The sequence below is a fragment of the Lygodium microphyllum genome, chromosome 29 (assembly GCF_053477565.2).
Source record: "Lygodium microphyllum isolate KBCC chromosome 29, Lygodium_microphyllum_v1.1.10, whole genome shotgun sequence".
Lineage (NCBI taxonomy): Eukaryota > Viridiplantae > Streptophyta > Polypodiopsida > Schizaeales > Lygodiaceae > Lygodium > Lygodium microphyllum.
This window is the reverse complement of record NC_141163.1, coordinates 110,270,598-110,291,622: the sequence shown is the minus strand read 5'-3', so window position 1 is coordinate 110,291,622 and position 21,025 is coordinate 110,270,598. Positions and strand designations below refer to the sequence as shown.

General features: G+C 39.2%; 1 protein-coding gene across 6 annotated transcripts in view; it reads left to right on the top strand.

Moving 5' to 3' along the window:
• Positions 1–21,025, top strand: part of LOC148011015 (callose synthase 11-like) — a 32,797-nt gene that overhangs the window by 8,016 nt on the left and 3,756 nt on the right. Inside the window, exons 3-4 of one of the 6 annotated variants that reach the window (XR_015689462.1) lie at positions 16,404–16,502; positions 16,987–17,265. The gene's annotated coding sequence lies outside the window, so the exon portion shown is untranslated. The other 5 variants (XR_015689461.1, XR_015689463.1, XM_087671343.1 and 2 more) reach the window with 5 other exon arrangements.

Sequence of the window (21,025 nt, the reverse complement as noted above, 5' to 3'; positions counted from 1 at the left end):
CCCTTTCTATTTCTTTGCACCCAGCCTCAATTAGCCAGCTAGGGGGTGAGGAAATCAAAGATTTGATACCTGTTTTGATTGGGTTGATAACTGATCCAAAGGCTTTACAAAAAGCTTGAAGACAATTCCAAAAAGCTACCAGTGAGATAGGGTCATTATTAACAGTCACATTAGTATCATCAGCAAACTGATTTAAAACCATGTCTTTACTATTGGGTAATTTGATCCCCTTGATGTCCTCCTTTTCAATCAGATCTTGGACAAGCCATCCCAATGCATCTGCTGCAATAGCAAATAACAGTGGGGCCAAGGGACAGCCTTGTTTAATTGATCTTCTAAGAAGTATAGAGTCTATCATTTCTCCATTAATTGCAATTCTAGTGGATGCATTGCCAAATAAAGTACTTACAAACTTTATAAATCTCCTCCCCAGTCCCATGTCAAGAATACCAAAATATTGCAAGCAATGCATTTGAAAGGCAAAATAAAAATTTTGCCCTTCTTGGAGAAAGGCAAAAAATTTCTAGCATTGCGTTCGAAGGGCACTTTTTTACTTTAAAAATTAGTATATTGTATTATAAATAAATTTATTAATCTAATTGCCCAATGCCTTTTTACTAAGGCTATATCAATGATTCATAATAGAGTTGATTAAATCAAATATGTATAGTATAAATTGAATGGAAAAGTCATCTTACACATGAATTAGAATTTTATCATTGTTAAGTGATTTTGATTAAAAAGCTTCTTTGCACAAGGTTTAGATCTTGAAAGGTAATATTTATTGCACACATAATTCAAAGGTCATATTTTAAAAAATGACCTTCAAGTGGAAGGGCAAGAACATAGAGAGACCTTCAAGAGAAAATATGGACTAGCCCTTCAAAAATGAACATAGGAACTTGGAGTACCTTAAAAGATGTACGTACTCCAAGAACTTGTTGAAGTTAGGAGATGTGGCAATCATGGTTTGGTAAAGATCGTATTCTCGCTCCTCAAGATCCTTTTCTCTCTCTCTAAAGGTTTAATTCACCTTTCACTCTTTTATGTACATCGCTCCTCTCTCACCTAAGAGTCTCTCTCTCATGGCTCGTACAAGTGGGGTCTATGCCTAGGAATCTTAGGTGTGACCATGCCACTTTGACTTACTCTTCCACTCCCTTAAGTCGTGGGACTTAAGCATGTCACAACCATTACTTTCATCACCATTGCTACCACACACATCACCAGTTGCACTGGTCATCTCAATTACCATTAAAAGCATGGGAAGGTGCTTCAAAACTTTGTGATGTGTGTTTTGTCCCTTTTCAAGTCTCCTTATCAAAAGCTGACTAGCCCATTGATTAGAAATTATGAAACCAAGGGGATTGGTAGGAACATAGAGTAAGAGACTCCATAGATTGTCAGCAAAATTTTGTGCCTTTGATCTCTGCCAAAAAAGCTTGGTTATGTCTAGCTTAGAGATAAGGCTTTTTGCTCAATCAAAAGAGATGTGAAAAAAAAAAAAGATGTAAACACACAGGGAATTGTGGTGCCATAGCACAAAAATAGAAGCTTTGCGTTGGTTGGAGGACCAAAAGATGAGCAGTATGGAGAGGAGAATGGCATGATCTCAACCTTTCACAAACTATGAAATTGAATCATACTGGTTCATTCTTGCAAAATCCTGCACATCTATTGGGGGTTGATTGGATTCCTTTGGAGGTCGTCACTTTACTAGCCCCCCTATCTTGTCACTCAAATGTTTTACTTTTTATTAACGAGCCTTTGTCATTTGTGACTTGGGTGCAAATGCATGCCTTGGGTGGGGGAGATCCACTACCCAAAGGTGTTAATCCCTTTGAAAAATGCGGGCCCAATCTACATGATGGTCTTGCACTCTCGTTATTTTTATACTATCACAACTATGGCATAGATGTGTGCCTCAAGTGAGGGAGATTCCTGGCCCAAATGTGTCGGTCACTTGAAAAATGGAGGCCCAATCTTCAGTTGTCATAATGGTTCTATGCCCTTGATATTTTTTCACTACCACGGCAAGTTTTTTTGCATTGCCCCATCCAACCACGTGGCAATGTATAACCAGCCTAAAATTGGAACCATTGAAGAGCAATCACCCTCTTATAAATACATGCAATAGACCATATAGACTCTTTTTCTTTCCATCATGCATGACTAGTGGTACAACACTTGTATGCTTGATGTCATGCTGCATATCATCGCTAGTATATACATAGCCATGAGAGTTCGCAATCATCTTATCAAACCATTCTCCATGCGGGGTTATATGATTTGAGGCACCTAAGTCAATATACAACTTTTCATCAGCTTTGCCTTGCTTAGGCATACCCCTCGATACATGTGTCATAGCAAATAGCCTATCTATTTGATCATTGATATCATTACTAGAGGATGCATAGTTACCATGTTGTTTTCTTTTTACTTTCATGTCAACCTACTTTTTATGACAGTCTTTTGCTATATGTCCATACTTGCCACAATAATGATAGTCTTTGTTTCTATTCGACTGATCATGAGATTGCCCAGGATCACCTTTGCCTCTAGGTGATCTTCCCCTGCCTCTTAAAGATCAAGTTCCTCTTTGATCTTGTGCATTTTGATTCTGCCAATCATTTTGTTTCTACTATCCATAAGCATTTCGAGTGTCACTATGACCTCAAGAGGCTCCATGAGCCATGCTACCTCTAGCTCTCTAACTAGAGTAAAAGACATTATCTCTACTTTGAGAGGTACTCAAACTTGTATTCAAACCAAGTTTGACTTCTTTATGCAGCAGCAATGCAAGTAACTCATCCCAATCATGGGGATCTAGTCGTACAGAAAATCGATGCGTCAAAAGCTTTGTATTCCTTACCCAAGCCATTCAAAGTAATTGCAATCATGTCATCATCCTCGACCTTCCATCCAATAGAAGCAAGTTGATTTGCAATGGTTTCGGTTTTTGTGGTATAAGCTTATATGTTTCTACCATTTCTTAACATGTTATTGAATTGCTGCTTTAGTTGAATTTTTTGTGCATGAGTGACAATGCCGTAGTTTCTTATAAGAATCTTCCATGTGTCCTTTGAAGTTCAACAATTAGTGATTTGCATGGCCATAACATCTGATATGCATAAGGAGAACAAATGCAGAACTTTACTAGCTCTTTCCATCCACTGCTTATGAGCTCATTGTTGCTCAAAGTAGGATTTCTATCGAGAAATCTCGATTTAGTTTCATCTCCAGTACGTAAATCCTAAAAACCTCTTCCAATCAAGAAGTTTCACATTTTGAACTTCCATAGAGCAAAGTTCTTATTGTCCAGTTTCTCCCCCACAATCTGAGTGATATTATTAGTTCCTATTGCATTAGCCATAATGCTATAATGCAATGCCTTTTTAGCTAGGCAACAAGAGCGCCTTTAAACAGTCTCCACAACCCTATTATAGTTTACTAGATGTAGTTGCAAATATCAACAATTACTGAAGACACAAACCAAGTGTATTTACCACAATCAGTGGTAGTGTAACCAAGCTTCAAGATAACAAATGTAGTTCAGATCTGCAGCTTAAAAAATCCCTTAAACATCTTCATGTATGTACATGACACCCAAAGATTCAATGCATCCATTGAAAGTACTCGATTGAAACCACTTTATGGATAGCCTATCCATATGAGTGTCGACTGTAAACTGTATTACAACAACAAAATGATAGTTAAATTGAGCACAAGTTAAGTCCAAATTATCTCAAAAACATCTTAGGACATTACCACAACATCCCAACATCAAAACATGTCCATATGAGCACCAGTAGATGCATAGAATTTATGGCAACATGCAATGGAGCCTTTCACAATCAATGAGAAACAAGTAGTCTATGATAACCAATAGTGAAAAGTCTATAATAACTGAGGTATTCTCACCTTAGTAGCACCTCATAACATCTCAAACATTTGCCATAATATTTGGGAGTCTAAACATATTCATATGAGTATCAATGATTTCATGTTCAATATGTATACATGAAGAAGGGCCTTCACTCTGTTAATAACTAGCCAATGGGCCTTCACTTTGTTAATAACCAGCTAATGGGGCTAGTCAACATTATCTTCTCCTTTCTTTACCATCATCCAACTTTGTACAGCCTCTGGTTAGTTGCCATGATCGTTAAGTGATTATGTTTTTGTATTTATTGGTTCCAACCCTAAAGACTACTTTGTTTTGGTTTCCAACTCGTTGCCCTTTCGCTTTCAACATCATCTCAACTTGGACTGGTGGTTATAGCACTCAAGATTTGTCTTTGATGGACGTCATACTTCGACTACTCTCTTAGCTTGCTCCCATGAGAACCATCGATTGTTGGATAGGTTTGCCCTTGAGCACTTGTACAATCTTTCCTTCATTTACAACGTTCGTTCATTCACTGAGAGTTCTCGTTTTTTGCATTTTGCATTTTGTGGTTGAGTTCTCTATATTTTAGTTGTAATCATAACTCAATGTTTTCTTATGCAAACCATAGCATATCTCCATATGGTATCAAGCCCGATGCTCTTTTAAAGAGTATACTTGAGGCTATTGTGGATTCCTTGGTTTGCTCTTGATTACGCTAAAGACCATCTACTGACTCATGATGGCTTAGACCACTCCATCTTCAGATCCTTTGATGTTTTCTTAGACTGCTCCTAGGCTTTGTTGAGACATTATGGTGTTGATTTGGAGGACAACACTTCACCTACTAACCTTTCTTCTAGGGATCATTCATAGAGGTCTAGCTCTACTTCATCTCATATTTCTTCACCTCTCAATTGAGAAAAGGCTATGCACTTGGGGAACATGTGAAAGTTTAGATTCTTCACAATCAAACCTAGTGTGACCATTTTTGTGATTTGATTATAGCTATATTGCTCCTTAAGTTATGCAGGGACTAACTATAAGTCATGTATGAGACCCAATTTGGTACTAGTATGGATTAGAAGGAAACTCTATGATTAGAGATGTTCCACAAGGTAATCCTTTATCTTTTGTCTCATTTGAATTTGATTTTATTGCTTCACATTCACCTTTACATTTCCCATCCTTCCCTCCCATTCCCACTTTTCTCTTCACATTTAGATTCATGTACATCCAATCTAGACTCTTATTTTAGACCCAAAATAGGTTACCCTGTCTTAGCTCATGTTGTCTTTGATGCACATTTAGATTTTAGGCCATCATGAGACACTCAAAGGTATACCACTTTGCACCTTGTTGCTATGTTCTTGAGAATGCTACATGTGCATTATGCATTTTCCCCATATATGCATGTGAGTCGCTCTCTTTCCTTTGGTCCTATTGTGTGGGGAATCCCTTACTTGCACACTACGCTACCCTCCTTAATTTCTCAAACACATGAACCCGCTTCTCATGTTGTTGAGTTCCCCTTTTCTTTGAAGGACTCAAGGTGTGGATAGGAATCACCTAGCCTCTTAGACCCAATACCACCCCCTTGTCTAGTCCTTGAGTCCTTACTTAAGGCATGGACATAAATCACCTAGACACTTAGACCCAATATCACCTTTCTCAATTGATTCTAAACATGGATCATGTTCTTATGTTGATGCTCAGTCTCTTTCTTTGAAGGAAAAAGGGAGTGGTAAAATCCAAACCTCACAAAGAACTTCCTGGCATTACTTGCCTAAAAAGAATAGGTTTGTACATTTTGCTAGAAGTCCGACCATATAGATGACAATTGTTGCTCAAAGGCTAAGGGTATTAGACCCACAACCAAAATCACCCCATCCACAACTAAGGGTATTTTGCCCACACCAAAGTTAGTTACAATACCCATTCCCAAGCCAGCCTTAGCCCCTTTTGGTAGTGGTAGTGCCACTCGAAGGTGATTGGGAGGAGTCTTCCCCAGGGAGATAGCGCAATTTCTCTACCCCATGGTATCCATATTTATTGGTGGCTGGCCATTGGTGTGGTGGATCCCAGATCTCCCCCTCAATTAGTGTCTCATGGCATCTCTGACTAGTTTGGTCATTAACTTCCCCTAGGCTAATTTTTTAACCATCCTAGGCCATCCTTAGGAACCTTAGGCTAGTTTCCTTTAGGCTTAGACATACTTTTTCAAGTCTTCCATTCCACACTTTCTTATTTCATTTACTTCCATTGCATCTAAGACTCACTTAGTTCTCTTTTTCATTTAGCATATTATCCAAAGCATTCCAATTTCAAAGATGTGGTATGCATGCTTCTTTCTTAATCCTTTCATGTTGGGTTTTGTATTTCATTTGGGACTAACATTACAAGTATGTTATTGGTCCTACCAAGGCTAAATATATATTTTTTCCAGTTCTTGCCTTGGTGAGCATTGTCTCAATTAGAATGGAGACATGTAGTATCTTCTCTCCCAAGATCAGGTCTTAGGCATTGTTCTTCTCTTGATACTATCTTTCTTTCCTTTCAGTTGAGATATTTTCATCATTTAACTATAATTTAGTACACTCCTAGTTTTTTTTAATTTTTTCATGTGAAGAGGGTTGTTACCATTGGTGGTTGTACCTTTGCATTCTTGACTGGCATAGGAGACATCTCTTGAGGTTGAGCTTCAGGTCTACGCCTATGACATTGTGTCAACGTTGGAGTTATCTCTTGAGATTGAGGGCACATTTTGATTATCTTAATGGCCAACTCTCTTCCTCACTCTTCTAGTTGGGGAGTGTTAAGCCTTCCTTCATCCATTAGATCCATTCGCATTGTGGATTGCTATCTTGGTGATTTCAACTAGCATTGGAGCCACCTTCTGAGGTTGAGATTCAGGCTTACCTATGCCACTTAGTAGTATAGGAGCCCTCAGGCTTGAGATCAAGTATGGATTTGTTCCATGTACCAGATGATTTGATTTTTCTTTGGCTATTCCAACTAAGGGGTTCCATGTCTACCTTCATCAGCAACTTCATTCTTCATCATGGTTCTCGGCACCACATGAAGACATTAGATCCTTCTCCTTCTTTAACATTATTGCCCATGGTTGAGGGTGTTTCTACCCTTCATTGGTATTTACAGATTTCAACATTATGCTCGACATTGGCCTCCCTTGTTATACCTACCCTTTGCATTGCATGGTCATACTCATCATTGTAAAATAGTGCTTTGGCAAGTGAACAATTTTTGCATGAGGGCCATTGCCCAAGTGACACCTCCTACATGTGTATTTTCATAATGCAACATTACTCTATGTAGCTCATTATGTAGAGTATCCTTGAGTGGATCTTGAGCAATTTTCACTAGTGGTCCTTTACACACCTTACCATAACACTTCCATTCACCCTTTTTCTTTGTCACTAATAGAGACAAGTGGTTGGGATATCTTATTTGTTTTGTGATGTGTTGGATCTAATCGTTCCTTTTTTTCCCCTTCGGCCACAATTCTTGATAGGATGCAAACCATATCTCAACTAACCACAAAACAAGTTCAAAGTGATTTCATCCGCCTTTGTAGGCCTTGATAGGGTATTGAGCAGATGTGGGAGCTCTCGCTCAACTGTCAAGATCTATGGACTGCTTATTACTTAAATCCTTTTAAGCCAAGTGCAATGGCGCCTCTCACATAGCCATGCACACTCTCACATCGACAAGTGTAGCGAGCTTATCTTTATGCTCAATCAAGTTGCCTCCTCCCACAAGCTCTCCGGTAGCTCCACGATCCAAGGTGCAACCTCAAATAAGCAAGCTCGATCCTCAAGCTTTAAGCTCCAAGCTCCATAGTTGTGTGTAAGACAAGAGAAGAGAAAAGAAGAGAAGAAGAAGAGAGGACAAGATGGGGAGCTTCTCCACCATGGTCCCTCACCCTCACACACACACTCCCTCACACTCCCTCTCTCAAGCACAAGCTCAAGCAAGCAAGAAGAAGAAGAAGAAGAAGAGGAGGAGGAGGAGAGCTAGTTTTGGCCACACACAAGAATGAGCTTCTTCATTCACTTTTTGCCTTTTATACAAGCCCTAATCCCCTTTGGGCATCCATCCCTTTTTTAACATGGCCGTCCATTTTAGCCTAGGTTCTCTTTTCCTATTCCCTTTCTATTTACATTATTCCTTTACCCATGCCCGTCTACATTTGTAAATTGCACTGGATGGAGCTTGGCGCTCTTTTATAAAGATTTAGAGTGTGCTTTTATATTTAAAATGCGCCTTTCCTCTTTTGCACTTGCCCTAAACTTTTAAGGTTGTCCTTGCGCTTTTGGCCCTTTTTTCTCATATTTCTTCAGTTGAGGACCACCTTTTTTCACTTTGCCTTGTGTCTTTTTAATTTTCTTTTTTCTTTCCTTGCGCTTGGGTTAACATTAACCCCCTCCTAGTTGAGTGCCAGTCCCATGGCACGTGCGAGCACTTGTTGGTGAGGGCGTGAGTGGTTAAAAGGTTGCCAGGTGGATTAATGATGGGGCTTTGTGGAGATTGGACATGGAGAAGAAGCATGACAAAATGGATATGAGGCTGTGGAGGCCAAGAGTTAGAGTGGATGATGAGGGCCTCCGAAGTCGGTGGTTGGTTGTGGATTGTTGAACGTACCTGAAAACGAAGAGGAAGTGCACTACCAAGGGGTGTGTCTACTTCATTGTGTAGTGCATGGTGTCTACAGCAGTGAAATTGGGAGTTGAGTCAGGGAAGCCTGTGGTGTTGTCCCATACTTGAGAATCCAGTTTGTGTATGAGGAGAGGTGTTGTGGGTGTGACTTAGGGAGACAGGTCTAACTGTAGAGAGTGCAAACTCCTTAAGTGTTGTGGGTGGGCACAACACCTCAGGGAAGCCTATGGTGTTGTCCCATACTTGAGAACCCAGTTTGTGTACAAGGGGAGGTGTTGTGGGTGTGACTTAGGGAGATATATCTAATCGTAGGCGAGAGCACAAACTCCCTAGGTGTGTCCTACCCTTAATATTCATTAAAGTACAAAGTGGGGGGATACGAAGGGCTAGGGAGTTAGGCACAGAGCCAATTGACCGAGGCCACCAAATGTATCTAACTTGAGGATCCTTAGGTGTAGTGTTTGTGGCACTATGATGTTACATGCAAGAGATCTTTGTTCCTTTCCTCGTGCTTTGTGTGGGTCTTTTTTTTTTTGAGCTACATTGGGAGGCGGGAGTACACTAAACCTAATCTTGATGCTATTCATCAGTAGTTACATTTTGGGGGGGCTTAAGAGATTTGCTAAGGAATGCATGGTTTTGCATGTACCCTTTTGGTTAATTCTTACATTAAGAAGGGTAGCAGAGAGGAAATGATGATTACATTTTGAGAATCTGCTATCACTCATATTATATGACTGACCATTTTAGCCTAGGTCCTTTTTTCCTATTCCCTTTCGATTTACATTGTTCCTTCACCCATGCTTGTCAACATTTACAAATTGCACCGGAGGAAGCCTGGCACTCTTTTACAAAGATTTAGAGTACACTTTTATATTTAAAATGCACATTTCTTCTTTTACACTTACCTTGATCTTTTAAAGTTATCCTTGCACTTTTGGCCCTTTTTTCTTCTATTTCTTCAGTTGAGGACCGCCTTTTTTCACTTTTCCTTGCGTCTTTTTATTTTTCTTTTTTCTTTCCTTGCACTGGGGTGAACATTACCCCCCTTCTAGTCGAGTGCCAGTCCCATGGCACGTGGGAGCACCTGTTGGTAAGGGGGACATGGGTGGTTAAAAGGTTGCTAGGTGGGTCGATGATGGGGCTTTGTGGAGATTAGACGTGGAGAAGAAGCATCACAAAATGGATGTGAGGTTGTGGAGGCTGAGAGCTAGAGTGAGTGGATGATGGGGGCCTTCAAAATCAGTGGGGTTGGTCACAGCTTATTGAATGTACTTGAAAAGGAAGAGGAAGTGCATTACCTAGGGGCATGTCTACTTTATTGTGTAGTGTATGGTGTCCATGCCAATGAAATCGGGAGTTGGATTGAATCTCAAGAAAGCCTGTGGTGTTGTCCCACACTTGAGGACCCAATTTTTGTATGAGGGGAGATATTGTGGGTGTGACTTAGGGAGATAGATTTGACTGTAGGTGAGCACAAACTCCCTAGGTGTGTTCTACCCTTGATATATCCTAAGTGCAAAGTGGGGGGATAGGGAGGGCTAGGGGGTTAGGCATGGAGCCGATCGACCGAGGCCACAAGATGTATCTAGCTTGAGGATCCCTAGGTGTAGTGTTTGTGGCACTCTGATGTTACATGAGAAAGCTCTTTGTTCCTTTCTTGTTGCTTTGCGTGGGTCTTTTCTTTAAAAAAAAAAGGAGCTACATTAGGGGGAAAAATACACTAAACCTCCTCTTGATTCTCTTCAGTAGTTATATTTCGGGGGGGGTCTAAGAGATTCGCTACATTAGGGGGGAAAGTACACTAAACCTCCTCTTGATGCTCTTTCTCAGTAGTTACATTTTAGGGGGGGCTAAGAGATTTGCTAAGGAGTGCATGGCTTTGCATGTAGCCCTTTTGGTTAATCCCTACATTGAGAGGGGTAGTAGAGAGGAAATGATGGTTACATTTTGAGAACTTGCCATTACTTATATATTTCAAAAGGCTCATGCAAAAAGCTGGCAAGAGAGCAGCCCTTAACATTAGGTGGGTAATTGCACAATTTTCTATCCATACATTGATATCAAAATAGAGGGGTGGTAGGTGCTCTCCTTGGGCTACTGACTTTTGTTTTAGTAGAAGTAGCAAGAGGTGGAGCTAATTCCAAGTGGTAAGGAAGGTGGGATCCGGGCATGCCGTGAAATCACCCAAAAAGTGGGTAATGGAGGGTTGGAGGTCTTGTGCTTCGAAGGTCAAGCATTCTTCAAGAGTGGTGGCATTAACATTGTAGATTAAAGGGAAGTCGTACCTACCATCCTTCCCTTGGTCAAAATCCACACCATGGTGCCTCGGGTAAGCCATGTAGGTGGGGTCATCCCTTTCATATGGTAGTGTGTTGTAAAAAGACATCCATGCCTCAAAATTGCTGTTCCAGATCTTTCGGTGCCATTTCGGTTGGACTTCATAGCCTTTGACCTTTCTTGGCTCTTCCATGACCTTATCCTCCGAGTACCACATAGGCTCTCTTCTCCATAATGTGGTATTTCTAGCCCTCTCATTTAGCCACCAGCTTCCCTAGTCTCTTCGCGACCTGAATGGCTCCTTCAACCACTTGAGGGGGTAGCACTCGATTCACGGCAGAAGGGTAGAAGAATTCAAATTCAAATGGCGTGCACCCATTCTTCCACTGCTCCCAATGGTTTAATTCTAGTGTCCAATTGATAGGTAGTTGTTCCTTGATTTTTGGCATCTGGGCATCAGGCATGTCTTGTGGTCTGGCATTAAACTTTCTCCTCGTGAAGTCAGCCAACTCTTTGCATTTCCTTTTGGCCTGGATCATCCTCTCTATGATGGCATGATCTTCTTCTTCTTGGCCTTCTGCTTTTATTGGTGGAGGCGGGGGATGGCTTTGTTTAGTTGCGTGTACCATAGTGTCGTTAGGTTGCTCAAAATCGAGTCCCTCGTCCCTTGAGGTTTCTTCTTGGGCCATTGTAGTTGGTTGCTTTCAGTGCTCCTACTCTCCAATTTTGAGTTGCTCTAGCTCATCCGTCGTTGAGAGCCCCACTTGTATCAAAAGCTACCTATGTTGCACCAGTCTTGGGCTAGTGTTGGTTCTTGGGGTGTGCTCTTGGAGTCCATATTTTATGGCTCTCCTTTTGAGACCTCAAACTTCCTCTTTAGCTCTTCCACAAGGCCATCATCCTCAACCTGAGTTACATGAAGTATTGTATTTAGGAAGGTGTGTTTTCTAGCCCTACCTTCACTTTTTCGATCCTTACTCCCACCATGATTCTCTTGCTTTTTGCTAGGACAAGGCGTTTGGCCAAATCCTTGACTCTTCCAGGGTTCCTCTTTTTCTAGGCCTTGGCCTTCTCCTCCATCTTGCCTTGACTCAGCCACAACTATGTTGATAGTGTTGTCACCACCTCTTCTCGTTCTTTCCATATTGACATCTTTTCCTTGTTGTGTTTGTGGAAATTCACATTTTCTTATCCCTAGCATACTGTAAACATCTCTTTTGGGCCGCCTCTCGGGCTTGTTGACCAGCCCTAGTGCTCTTTCCACTATTTTGGGCCTCAACTCCACTTCTACTCTGTGAGTCTCTCTTCCTTCTTGTCTCATTGTCATGGTGCCATGGTTCTTATTGGCATCGAAAGTTCGTAGGAATTCTATGCACTTGTTGTAGTCGATGGCTTGGCCAACCTTCTCCATATGTTTACCCATATTACCTTGGTTGCGACCATCTGTTTCACCACTTACTCTTTCATTACCACACTTTCTAAGTTCTAGATGCTTTTGAACTTAAGTTGATGAAGGGCCCTTGATTCCATTATTAGGCCATATTTGACATGCTCTTCTTCCGTGAATGGGAGCTTGTTGCCTTTGTCGTGATCCTACGATTCATAGCTGTCCTAGCAATTAAAACTGCAAGAGGCCGAGGCAAACCAAATGCACTTATTCTGTGACATTTAAGATTTGTAAACCATAATTTAGAGAGAGCACAATAACTTATACGATTGATATCCATACTGTCACATTCCACTATTTCATCTGGTTTAACTGTTCCTCGAGGGGGGGGGGGGGGGGCGCTATGTATAAAAATGTGTGTAATGTGAGTTCAAAAAAAGGGAATATAAAAATACATAGGCTTACAGATGTACATTTATAGAAGGAAATATTTTAAAAACAATAAATCTATTCACAAAAGGGGTCTTTATATTGAACATATAAAGTTTTTACAAAATGGTATTATTAAATCATAAAACTGGCATGGATCTTTAACAAAAAGATACAATGAACCTCAACAAGTAAACATAGTATCCCTAATCTTTAGGATATTATGCCCACACACACACACACACACACACACACACACACTCTCTCTCTCTCTCTCTCTCTCTCTCTCTCTCAATTCAAAGATGGAGGATGAGTGAAAATACCTAAGATTGAAGAGACATTCTCTATAGTGGTAGCACTTGGACTTAGATTTTGTAAAGCCAACCCAAAAGAAGAGAAAGAGTGATTGTTACATTATTTTATGGAGTTGCATGAGAGTTGCATGCGCTCTCTCTCTCTCTCTCTCTCAAAGATGTGAAAAAGATGGAATGAATCTTCATTCTTCTATTAGAAGTTAATCAAATGCAACAAACACATTCGGGACTAAAGTATTCTTTGAAGGAAACTATCAAGATTGTTTATACTTCTTTTATTATTAATAGATAGATCATGCATGTAGTGTGATGGTTTGATTTGTCTTCTTTTTCTATTCCTTTATATCTCTTGTGTGTGTGTGTGTGCGTGCGCGTGTGTGTGAAACTAGGCTCAAAGAAGTATGACAATGAATGATTGATTGCATTTTTTTCTCTTCTTAGGAGGTATAAAATATTAATTTTGAGAATACTCCAATTTAAGATGCAAGGGACACATAATTAGCAAGTAGCTATATAAGTTAGTGTAACAACACGATTTTGTAACACATGCCTTCAAAAGTGATATTACCCTATTATCATAAGGCACAGGTTAAGCTTCCTAATAATAACTATGGTAAAAACTTTATGTTTTGTCTTATCTTTAACATAATATGTAATTTCTTCATACGTGTATATACATATACATATACATATACATGTACATATACATAAATGCACTTTCTTTATATATGTACATATATATACATCTACACACATATGTACATCTACTCATACATGGATGCATGCTTGCGTGTGTGTGTGCGCGCACACACACACACACACACACACATACACACATAGAAGTTAATTCACATAATATACTAAAAAAGAGTTTGAAAATAACTCTTGGATTAGAAACAAGGGTTTTGTAAACCTTCAAAACTTTCTAACGAGCATGACATTAACAAACCTATGAAAGAAGTGGAGATATCTCAAGACGAGGGAGAAACTCTTTTGAGGAAGCCACATGAAAACAATTCCCCTTCTAATCAATTACAATCCAATGATTCTCATGCATCTATTTTTGTTTGTAACTTTGTTCAAACAAAAGTTGAATATCTTAACTAGTATTGATAAAAATAAGTTACACTAGTGAGGGCCAATACTAAGATACCTTCCAACAAGTAAAGATAGCCTCAATGAGTGTAAAACATATAGAATGTTGATGTGTTAATGTGCTCTTACTAGCCCAGTTATGTTAATGTATAGAAAGTTATTGTTTTTATACATTGTATCCAAATTTCATCATCCATGGTCTAATGGAAGTAGAGTGGAAGTCATCAAAATGGTTTTGAAGCAATCACAATATACATGCTTTTTTATCATGCAAAATCTTTGTGACCAAGCTTTCATATGTAGTGCTATTAATCAAGAGACCTTAGATGCATTACCTTATGCAGTGTCCAAACTTTCTTATCTAGTGCTATTAATCAAGAGACCTTAGATGTACTACTGTTGGCCCTTTCATCCTAGAACATGTAAGAACACACTAAAACTAGGGGTTCAAATGGCACAAAGCTCTCATGAAATTAGCTTCACATGCATCATCATTGTCTCTTCGTTTACTAGTTGCTATGACAAGATCATTGTGGATCTAGTCACATGGAGTGGTGATATGACAACCAAAACTCTTTGGAGGTAACCATCTCATTTTCATGATACCATGTGGAGGTAAGTGATGGTTGGGATACCATCTTGGACTAAGCCTCAAGCACTCAACCAAAATGACCACTAACAATGTTCTTCATACCATGGGTGGAATTATGATATGAGACATTATGAAACTCACATATGGGTGCAAAGCGATACCCTCTACGAGCCCCCTACTAGTGTCTAGTTACATATGTAACATAGGTAAAAGGAACTTTGCATGTAGCCCCATCATATGCTAGACCCTACTTTGAAGCAACCATATAGTTTGTAGAATGTGCATTGATGAAGTTTACATGAAAATATGGATTCATAGTCCATTGAAAATGGCCAAAGTTGCAATAAATGTTTTGTTAGTGGCATGAAATAATTGTGTGAGATTTTGTCAGTAGTATATGGTGCACATTGTGAGGCTTTCTCATAAGAACCTAAATAGGACTCAAGGTATAATTGGATATAAGCATACACATAGTGGTTATCTATGGATAAATCAAGGTATTATGCATCAACTTTGATCTCAATCATAGTGGTGGGGACTAGTCCATTGGTCATATAACTTTGCAAAGTATAAGTCATTAATGATCACAAAAAATCATTGTGTGTCTATCCCGGCTTGACCCATTTTCCGACATGCTTGATTGCCTACATGCATGCCTAACCACCCGCATGCATGCTTAACTACCCATGCAATCCACCCACCCACTGTCGGCATGAAGCGCACTATCAAAATTTAATCATACATGGTGGATGAGATGTCTTGAGGAGAGTGGAGTGAATTAGTAGGGTAGTGGCTCCATGATGTTTTTATTGTTCCTTCATGTGGCCATTATGGCAAGAACATGTGTACATGTAAATGCACTCTCTCTCCCTCCCTCCCTCCCTCCCTCTTTGAATGACCTATTCTTCTATCCCTCAGACGCCTAGGAAGGAAGGAGAAGCATGCGTCAGATCAAGGGCAAGAAGGCAGCACGCGACCCTCCTCTGGCTCTCTCTCTCTTTCTCTCTCTCTGTCTCTCTCTCTCTTTGTGGCTGCCCCAACTCTGCCACTTTGAGTGGTGACCATCAAGATCTTGAGTATTTTTTGCACATTGCCATTGTTGCTATCCCATATACTCCCTCCAAAGCAGGCATCTGCATGTGCAGGTGCACAAACAGACACAGGTGCTAGCATGCACTATCATGGTGATGGTGATTGTGATGGTTCTTGTGCCAACGCATGCATGGTAGCTAAGGGAAAGCTCGATAGATCCCCCTGTTGCTCAGGAGGGCTCTCATTACATCAGTTGTTACCTAATGTTGTGGCCCCAGTACCCCCGCTGTCCCCAGCTGGAAGATATTTGAGAATCCCTTTGATGCCATGGCTGTTGTATCGGCTCGCACAAATGTTGCCTGTGCAGGGCAATCCCGAGCCCATTGCATCACTGTCTGTACACGGAAGCTTGCAGTAGCGACTCTTTGGGAGCTGTAGGGAAACCTTGCTTATTGAGTGAGAACGATTAAAGGACCCCATGACTTGAAACATGATCATCTACCTCACGTTCAGGAAATATTGAATCCCAAGAGGGGTAATATTCACCTGCACTTTGCTACGTCTCCTCTTTCTAGTCTTATTGACTAGAGGTCTCTTCGCTGATCTTTTGTTCTCAGTACAAGGTGTGCTGTCAGATTGATGCTTTGGCACCATTTTGAAATTGTCATCCATACAACGTTATTGATTTCCTTTTCTCTTTTCTATTCTCAGGGTGGAGATAACTCCAAGAAGTAGCATCCCGCTTACTCGCATGTGCTTAGGTTGCTAGAGAAGCACACATGGCAGTCTAGCACAAAGCCATCTATTAAGGTATGTTTCTCCTAATATAACTTGATCATTCCAGTTCCAGCTTAAAATTCCTTTAGATTACTGTATACACTAGTAGTCAAGGGTCTCTACATGTGGTCCATCTGGTGCGAGAATGCACTCTCACTGGTAGGTTAGCATGGGAGTGCAAGATTCTATGTATTCTCCATTCGCTGATGAACTGTTGTGGTGAAGTTCAATAGTTAGAGAGCCATGGATCCTTGTGTAGTTGGTGTTGCCAAATGAAGTTGAAGTCTTTTGAGATGTGTTTTTAATGCTCAGGTTTGGCATAACCGTGTAGGAAAGGCAACTGTATCATTGTAATAATTACTCAGACAAGCTCATTTTGCAATAATTGTTCCTCATAGGTGCACAAACAAGATGAATTTAGGCCCAATGATGAGTAGAAACACTCGAATCATCATCATTGACCCAAATTTGGCACTATCGGATTGATGTATGATTGATGTCTTTGACTGGTACACAGCCACCTGGAGACTAACTGGGGGGGACTTCCAGCAGCGCCCATCACTTCCAGTCACTTGCTTCATTAGCAGCACCCATCGACATCATTATGAAGTTTGTGATCAACCCCAGCAATGCCATCAAGAGCATTATCAATGGTTAAGTGCCTATGATCAAAACCAATAGGCAGTTGCAATAGTATCAAGTTCAGGACCACCTGCAATAATGCCATCAATGCGATAATTAATGGTCGAGTGCGCGTGTCCAGAGCCAGCAGTCAACAAAAGCAAATTCAACATAGGTTAGTAGCTCATTTTGAAGGAATACATAAGGCATTCGTTGGCAACAAAAAATATGTGTTTCAACATAGTAGTAGCCAACAAATAATGTGTTTTGTATAAGTGCAATGATTCCAAGTAGAGGGTGTTTTTTTTCCCATAATGCATGGCTTGAAATCACATTGTTCCCAACAAGAGTTGTGTTGAATGATAATGGAACCCCCTATGTGTACAAACTCTATAATAAAAGGAAGTAGGGTTATTACAAACTCTACAAACTAGGGAATGGTGCCATGCCCTAGTTTAGAGAGAGAGAGAGAGAGAGAAACCTTCTCATTGGCAAATATGAATCACTCAAAACATGTTGCTTGGTGTTTGGAAGGACTGCATAATGGTCAAAGATCAATTATCAATATTTTGCTAGGTAAAAGATTATTGCATTATCCTCTATTAGAGCAAATGAGGGTTTGATCCCATACTAATATTATAATAAAATGCTTGAATCTTTCAAGGGCTTTTTCTCCTGTGATTCAATCCACCATTACATGACATGACATTTATATTGATGGTAGAGTTTAAACTAATGAATGCATATATGGTTGCTTTGTCTCAAACTTTTCCTTGACATGCAAACATCAAGCCACAAAGAGTTACATGTAATATGATTGGCCCCTCTACCCTACAAAGTGAAATGGTTGAGTGAAAGTAAAGGGGAAAAAAATAAAAGCCTTGCACTACTGGATAGCAGTGAAACTTTATAGGGGTATAAAATCTTTTACAAGAGTTTGCTTAGGTAATGTTAAATAAATTGTTTGATCAATATACCTTTTAGGGTTAATACTTTCAATGTAGGATTTATTGCATGTGTAAATCTACTATTGTCATATGATCAATACATGTTTATTTGATTGCACTTGGCACAAGTTAAGAGGCCATAATTCTCATCTAGTGTACTTGGTTTGTGCATGCCATTGTTAACGTCCTTTCGATGCACAAGTGATCACATGCACACCTTCGCAACATTTAATATGGGTCATCATAGTGTTTAGGAGTACTTTTCTATCCCCCATACAAAGCTCACATTTTTCCTATATCTAAACATTAGTTATTGTCTAGTATACTTGGTTTGTATGTGTACTTGTAGATTCATTCACAATGAGGAGAGTGTTTCACGCATTAAAGGAACTCTGTCTCTCTCTCTCTCTCTCTCTCTCTCTCTCATCGGATTCATTGGGAGCTCATTAGTGAGATTCTTTCTCTTCAATTATCTTTTGAAGGTGTTTAACTTTTGAAAATATTGTATATAGGACCATTGAACATTAATTAAACCAATACATAACCCATCATGATAGTCCAAATCATACATGATCCTTGATTGGAGTACCAAGTTCTAACATATAACGTGACCTTGTATATAGTTTAAAACCCTTTTGGAACTTTCAAATGGCATTCATTCAAGAGAGAATATATTCTTTACACTATGGCTACGGAGTACTTTACATTAGCTTTTGCCAAATGGATTACACTAAACATGGTAACCATGTTCCAAGTCCATTTGTCTTGGCACTACAAGATACTATATTTAGTGTCATTATTTTCACATCTAAAGAGAAAGTTTACATAATCTTACTATGCAACGTGTTACCCAATGTAGTAACTATACATAAACTACTCATAATCTAATATGAGTCTAATGCAGGATCTAACGGAGAATATTACTAAAGAGATAAATATGATTGATAAAGCATGAGGTTGATCAATTTATGAGGTTGATAAATATTATTGGCTCTTGGTGATGTCTAGGTTACTTTGAATCATGTTACCATTGTCTATGATTCTTTTTCTGTTGATAAGCATATGCTTTAAGGAAGGAGATATCAGATGAGATGATTGTCCAAATTGGGATGTAGCACAAAGTATATGTAGTAGCCAAGTCCAATGGTTTTTGGGAGAGTTAGCAAACTATGGAAAACATAGAAAAGAGCGGGGCATGATAGGAATAAAGGCTTATCTTGAAATTGTTGGAGACTACACTGATATTTTCTTGTCCCTGCACTTGAGCTTGGTGGAGAGTCCATTTAGCAACAAAAGTGGCATTCTTCTTCCAAATCTAGAGATCTTGGATTATAAAACATGCCTCGTATACACTATCAAGGAATTTTATTAGTAAGGAGGCATTCTTAGATGTGTAGCTCTCGAGTCACTTCATTGTATTGCTCATAAAATATTTTAGAGACTTTCATCCAAATAATATGCTTCCAATACATCTCACAGGATCTATGAAGTTGAAATATTTTACAACAAGGTTGGGCAAGAGCATACTTATGACTTGATAGACATGTTGCACAGTATAGGGATCTTAAATAGGCTTTCACATTTTGAATGCAAGGAGGATGGTGTGAAATTTGGATGGGCCCATAAGAAGCAAGAACATGTATGGAGAGAGTTAAATATCAAAGAGACCATGAACAAAGCAGATTTAGGTGATTACAAATGTGTTTTGACTGATGAGAAGATCGTCACTGCCTTGAAAATGGGACTACAAAGTGCTCAACAGATTTTTGAAGATTTGCAAATGAGGACTACAAAGTGCTCAACAGATTTTTGAAGATTTGCAAATGAAGCCAAAAGGTAAAGAGGATAAGAAATGGTGGCTAGAGCCTTGGTCTGAAGGCTTATTTGAGGCTTATACCAATTCAAATCTACAAGATTCTGATACAGATGAGGAATTTTTAGCTCTTATCGATGATGGAGTGGATTTAGAGGAGGAGGTATCTACAACTGAGATAAGACATGTGGTAGACTCTATGTTGGATGAAACAAATGAAGTGAGCCCAGTAGTGGAGCTTGAGAATAGTAGGTTTTGTTTAAATTCTACATTGGTAAGCCAACTCTATGATGAATTAGATGCAAAAGATGTAATGATAGCCCATTGCTATCACAATAGGATAGCACCAAGATAAATATTGCAATTAAGAGAGCCCTAAGATAGTACTAGGATGGTCAAGATGTGTATTCTGACATTTCTATTTCAATATTTGTGAAAAAGACCACAAGACTCACTGTACAATAGAGTTCGGCAACAACTAGCCTACTAGTATGTGTGCATTGTACATCTAGTGTCTCTATTTGGAGTTTTTTTCAAAACCCTATCTTTATTCATAAAATTCTAAATTTTACCATTGGATATTATATATCATGAAAATATTTTGCAAAGCTTCATCATCACTAAAGAGCTAACTCTTTTATGAACCCTTAAGAGCTAGTTTTGATCAATTCTGCAATAAAAATAGTGTTTTGTATTTATTACATAAGGATTTGCTAAATTATTTTCTTTAAAAATAAATTTAGAGTAAAAGATTTATAAATTATGATAAGAAGTTATAGAAGAGTAAAAAAAAACTAAAAAAAGATTACATAGGGATATATAAAACATGCCATGAATGCACGTCATATATAGGATTTATACATAGTGACCCCTTGAGAACTGTTTCTTTTAAATCTTTCACTATTTTAGATTTTGGCTTCTCAAGTCTACATTTTCAGGTGATTTAAGAATCCTTATAATGTCCTTCTTTGTCATGGTTTCTTTAATAAGCTTAGTCTTCTCATCGTTCTCTTGAATATTAATACCTAAAATATTAGAGACATATCTCTTTGCAAGATTTAGTCTCCTTTTCTTCACTCGGTTACACAAGTTCATTATATTTTTAAGTGGTCTTTTTCTCTGTCTAGTTTCTTTCAAGTGCAGTAATTTTTCTTGCAATGATTGATTAGAGTTTT